The sequence below is a fragment of the Patiria miniata genome, unplaced genomic scaffold (genome assembly GCF_015706575.1).
Source record: "Patiria miniata isolate m_02_andy unplaced genomic scaffold, ASM1570657v1 HiC_scaffold_3, whole genome shotgun sequence".
Classification (NCBI taxonomy): domain Eukaryota; kingdom Metazoa; phylum Echinodermata; class Asteroidea; order Valvatida; family Asterinidae; genus Patiria; species Patiria miniata.
Genome location: NW_024037069.1, coordinates 14,996,745 through 15,002,872, shown reverse-complemented (window position 1 = coordinate 15,002,872; position 6,128 = coordinate 14,996,745).

Sequence of the window (6,128 nt, the reverse complement as noted above, 5' to 3'; positions counted from 1 at the left end):
GAATTACTAAGCACTCATACATTTGAAAGAGGGATGTGTTGAGTTCATTACATTTCATTCTTCAGGATTTCTGTTAAATCAAAAAGTTGGTGCATCTTTTGTAATATTTTGATTAATTGCTTTCTCTTTCTGATTTGCCTCATGTTTTATTATGTCGTAAGCAGTAAACTGCAAAGTTTAATAAGTAGTTGGATACAAGAAGTGCACCAAGCTGAATCTGCACCTAGTAGTTCTGATACGTGTATCGTAGGCAATCTCATGGGGCTGTTGTGTTTTGTCAGATTTGGTCTTTTTTTTTTTGGTCTATAATGACAGATTCTTGCTGGGAGAATTTTTCTAGCCCAGCATTCGAACACCAATGCAACCTACCTATAGACAATCTGAGCATTGTATCAGTTCTATCACGAAGGCCCCTTGCAATGGCGAAACCATTGTACTATTAGCTATTATTACTAACTATCTGTGGTTTCTCCATTGAAGGGGGCCTCGTGTGTGTGTTCAGTGATCACGTGTCCAGATTTGTGTATATGAACATGAGATTTAGAACAAGAATGCATTAATAACGGAATGTTTGGAAGCAATTTGTTGGATTGATGAGCTTGTGAAATGTACAGTAGAGCTGTCAATTTTCGAATAATTTAGTATTCGTTTATTCAAAACTGCGTTTGACCGAATATTCAAAACTTGCTGATCAACTTTATACGTGCTATTGGCAACTGCATGCCACACCTGTCAAAAGTTGCGCGCCGATAAAAATGTTCTTGCAGTGACTGATGTTATGGGATTTAACCTGCCAAAAGGATAAGAACAATGAATCGCCATCGACAAAAAAGTTACTGGCTACAAAAAGTGGCATTTGACAAAGCGTCACAACCTTATGATTCAAGTAACATCACAGTCGTGGCTGTACATGCGCAGTTTTTGTGTTTTTCTTTTGAATATTCGAACCGGTAAAAAGCTATTTGAATATTCGGTCGAGGATCGAACATTTGAATATCCGGTTCACGATCGATTTTTCGAATATTCTGTATGTTCGGGACAGCTCTAATATGCAGATGACTAGCCACATGGATTTGTGTATGATGGGAATTAAGGTCAGGGAACGGAGCTCTGGAGGTGCCATCCGAGATGTTGAGATGCTAAGATAACTTCACGGGATGACGACATCATCCTGATTATATTTTATCATGGGATGATGACACCGTAAAAATAGGATGTCGACATCCTCAGATAATGTATCTAGGGATAACGACGTCCCAATGGTAGGATGTCGACAACCTGAGTAACTTCATCACAGGATGACGACGTCCTGAAAGTAGTATTGCTTTCTCATAACTCCACTAAACAGCATTCGAAGGGATCTCAGGATAACGTCATTCTACTTTCAGGATGTCGTCATCCCATGATAAATTATCTCGAGATGTCTACATTCTACTTTCCGGATATCATCATCCTTTGATAAATCATCCGAGGATGTCATCTTGCATGTAATATGTCGTCATCCTGGGATAAATTAAGTCAGGATTTGAACAAGTCGGATGGCATTTCCAGAGCTCCGTATCAGGGAGACGTATGGTGAATATTTGAGTACCGGTACAAAGCCTGTAGAAAAATCGTAGAAATTTACAGTTGTACACAGTATGTACATAGTATTTATATTTAGTATCAAGAGGAATTTTTTTCCTACCTGGTTTGCTATATTGTGCCCAACAATTGAACAACCCACAAGACGTCTATGCAAATATGGGTACGTATATCTGTAAATATTTAGCACAACTACTGTAAATAGTGTAACGAAAGAAAGCTTTTTAAAGGAAATACATATTTCCTAAATTTAACACTGACACTTTTGATATTGGCTTCTTTTTTTGGCAAAGGAATTGGGCGAGTGTTGTAGAATGTGTTTTTGTATCAGTTCATGCATAAGGGTTTTTTGTTAGTAAAAAAATTTCCTTTTCGAAGATCAAAATTTGTCACCGAGTTTACAGTTGTTAACACACATTGTTTATGGAACTTTTTTTTCTAGGCAGTGTGTATTTCTTTCGTTAAGATGACACTGGAGAACTATCTGCAGCCCAACAATAATTTGGGTGTTCTTTTTGTGAGTTAGAACTGTAAACGAACCCAAATCAAAAGCTTCTTTTATTTTACACCGATGCAGATGCTAAAAAATAGTTTTAAAAAACAAAAACAAAACTGAAACTTTTGTTTGTTGTGGCAGTTAAAAACTTAACGACTGTCTGAAATATTGAAAAAAAAATTCACGTGCCTTTTTGTACAGGGATTTAAACTGGACTTTGACATTAAGCTTTTATGTCATTTCGTTTAGAAACTGATACTTTACAAATAAATTAATCTTAGCTCATTTGTCTTGAAATTAAAATAGCCCCGGCTTACGTTACCTTTAAGGGAATGTACAACATTTTCTTTTGATGCAATTTTCAGAAATAAATGGATTTGGAGGATTAGTATGTTTATAGCAAATATTGTTAAATTGACTTGTTTCACGTTTTGGGCTTGTAGATGCTGAAAAAAACCAAGAAAACCAATTATGTTTTTCTGGTTCCCTGACCCACTTAAGATGAAACAGAGAAATTTATAGACTCTGGGTAATTGTAAGGTCAGAGAATCAGTCTAGCAGGCTTGTACCCCTTCACAGGTGTGTAATCAATTGCAAAGAAAATACAGAACAACTGTTTTGAAAGATTTGGAACGTTTTTGAAAAAAGCCAGTTTTCTCCAATGCTGGTCAGCTGACCAGCGTTGGAAAAATACAAATTTGCTTGAAAATGTTGGCACACCAGGATACTCAATTTTACAGGATGCTTTAGACCGTCATTCCCTAACAATCCAGTAAGGTATTTCGTGATAATTTGATCATTTCGTTTTTTGATGTTGCAAATGTTGTATCTTCCCTTTAAATAATGTCAGATGATGCAGAAATTACAAATGTATTAAAAAGTAAGATGCATTGCTTGTGCTATTTTCAAGTTTTATCCCCCCCAAAAAGATTTCTTTCCTAAAAGTCGAAATTTTATTAACTGTAACTCCCTAGCGTCTTACTAGGAACTGGACCAAGTCCATCCAAATCCATCAATCACTGTGCTTCCAATACAAACATGTACATGACAAAATGAAATCCACTGACACACTGGTTGACATTCATGGACTTGCTACACATGGCTTTTATCACAATAGCAGTACAGGAAGCTATGCAAAATGAAGCGGATACCCCTAGCACTGCTTCAGGCCATTAAGCCCAAGTCCATCATACTCCATCAATATTTAGTCACGCCAGGCCTTCTGGACCAAGTCCCCCAAAATGGGGGCATGGATTTTGATGGAATTGGGGTGGTTAGGGTTAATAGAAGGAAAAAAAATTAATTTGTTGGAGAGCACGGGGACAAATTCAGAACACAGGTATAAAATGGGACAGACAAGACGCTTTACAGACATTAGTTATCCTTTTGGTTTTGAATTTTATTGAGGCGCAATTTTTTTGTGTAATATCACAATCCACATGAAGCTGAAAATGTAAAGTAGCCAGCAGTACCTCCTGAATTTACCGATGACAATATTAACCTCGACCTCAATTCATGAGATAATGAACCATTAATAATTGAAACAAGAAAAAAAAAAAGGATTTTATTTTAATCAAGAAATTGTATTAACCAAATACATATACAAGTTAATAACCTATTTCATAGTGGCAACAGACCTTTCTTTGCCAAGCTTTTTTTTTCCTTTTGCAGAAAATCCACAATTATTCAAATTTGACAAATTTGCATATACATGTACATGCATGTTTTACGAAGCAAAAACAAAATTCAGCCCAGATATAGAAATTAACACCAGGAATGTTTCCACTAGCATTTGAGAGTTCTTCTGTTCCTAGAAAAGACCATTGCATCAATATCAACTGCAGATTAAATCAGGTTTTGTAAGTATGCTTCATTTATACGACTTCCATTTCTAATCTTACTGAATACTACAAAATGACATTTTCCCCAGACTTGCCGGTCTGAAATTCTGCTACAATTTGATTTTTTACCTTTTTTTTTAAATTTTTTTTCTTTCAACTGATAAGCATACATTTATGTGTTATAGTTCAACTCACCTTTGAGTAAATTACAAAACATTTGGAAATTATATATTTGAGTGATAGCTGTAAGTTTTTTTTGTAATTAGATCCTTAGTCAGTAGAAGAGTTGAAATCACGTGATTGGTTTAAATTTGAAACACCACCTGCAATTATTACTTGGAGACAACTGTTACGACTTCATATCATTGATTCCATGCAAAGAATGAGTTGTACACATTCATTCTCAAGTTGAATATATAGAGATACATATTATTGTGATCTAAAGCCTATAGTATAGAATAATGCAGTATTTGAAAGAAAGTATCGGTGTAATTTGAACAATTACAATCCAGATGTACTGATCTACATTTTAATTTGGAAAAAAAAAAAAAAAAAAAAATTCACCAGACTTCAGTTAGAAAATTTCGTGCATTTTTTTTCAATTTCAAGGAATCAACGTCTTGCAAACTGTACTGCAAGTAATATTTGTACAATCTGCGTATCTCCATATAGGTACACTAAGCTGACCACAGACAACGCTATCTTGATTCTAACATCCGTGCTTCTGCACTGTTTTTATGAGCATCACATTGACTATCGGTACTATTACACAAATACACATACAATACAGGGAAAATTACTTTTTCATTTTTTTTCTGTGCCAGTGCTATTGCAGCCGAGACGTTACAAAACTTCCAAAAACCCAGCGTATTGGAAGAACTCATTTGATACAGTAAATATATTACAGTGTTTTTTTTTTTTTTTTTTAATTCTCTCCCTCTTTTACAGGAATCATAATATAACCAGAATACTAGCTACGAAGATCACATTATACTCATTTGAGAATTTAAGTAAATCATTTTCTTCTTATATCTCGACTCTGGAGCACACTGATAGATACACGCATGTATTTGACGCGACATGTTTGTCCAGCGACAACAAAAAATGTCTCTGCTTGTTGAGAAAACAAAGGCGTCAGCAATTTAGGGGCGACAAGTTTACTCCTTTACAAAATGTTTGCAATTTAAACATCACAGACGAAAAAAAGTTAATTTTTTGAAAAAAATTAAGCAAGATCAGGGCTGGGGTGCTGCAACAATATTGAACAGTTAGTTCAATTGCGACATGGGTAAAATGTGGGCAAAACATGGCATCAGCATGCACAGCATAAAGCGCACACGCATTGAACGCGACCTTGAAAGCAAGCTATTGATAATGGCCACTCGCATCGCTCTTTCAATGTACAAGCACTTTTTCAAGTGCAGCCACAGCATAATGCATTCAGAGCAGTAGTAGCACTGAGCAAGGCCGAAATAGACTGCTCAATGAGGCGTGTTGTGTTTTACTTTACTCTCGAGGACAAGGCTTTGTTTTTCCCTTTGTCACTACAATAAAACACTCCCCCATTTACCCACGTTTGTTTATGGTGTAAATCAAGGATTTTCTATTGTTCCTCTTCCCTTTTCCTCTGTTTATACTTTTTTGCAACGGCTCTCATTGGTCGTGTACAGTTTTCTAATTGAGGTCGTCCTCGATTTGGTGCCTGTCCTCGACTCATCGATGATGTTGCACGGTGTGTCTTTGATTTACACCATACACATGCATTCTATAAGCACACTCACGATCGAGGATTGTTTTCAACAAATGATGAAGGCTCGATTGACAACAAAGAATCTGTTGTTCTCCCTTTGTCTGGCTGTCCTCGGGATGTATGTACGAAACACATGTACATGCATGTCAGACTTGTGTGCGCGAACGTTGGACAAGATGCATGAATGTGATTGGTTAAAATATCATGGGGGCAGGGCTTAATGGATTGTCTAAGGAAAACTAACCACAGCCCAATCTGTGGAAGTGCTAAGCAAGAAAATAGTGTCGGGAAACCAGTCACCTGTAATACTTATGCGTAACATGATAATTATGGCTGGTATCCGGTTTTTATTTGTTAAGCAAATAATTGTCTGTGCTTAACACATTTCTGTACTGAAGAGCTTCATGAAAATTGGGCAAAAAAACCCACGAGCTTTGGCAAAACAAAGTAACAAATC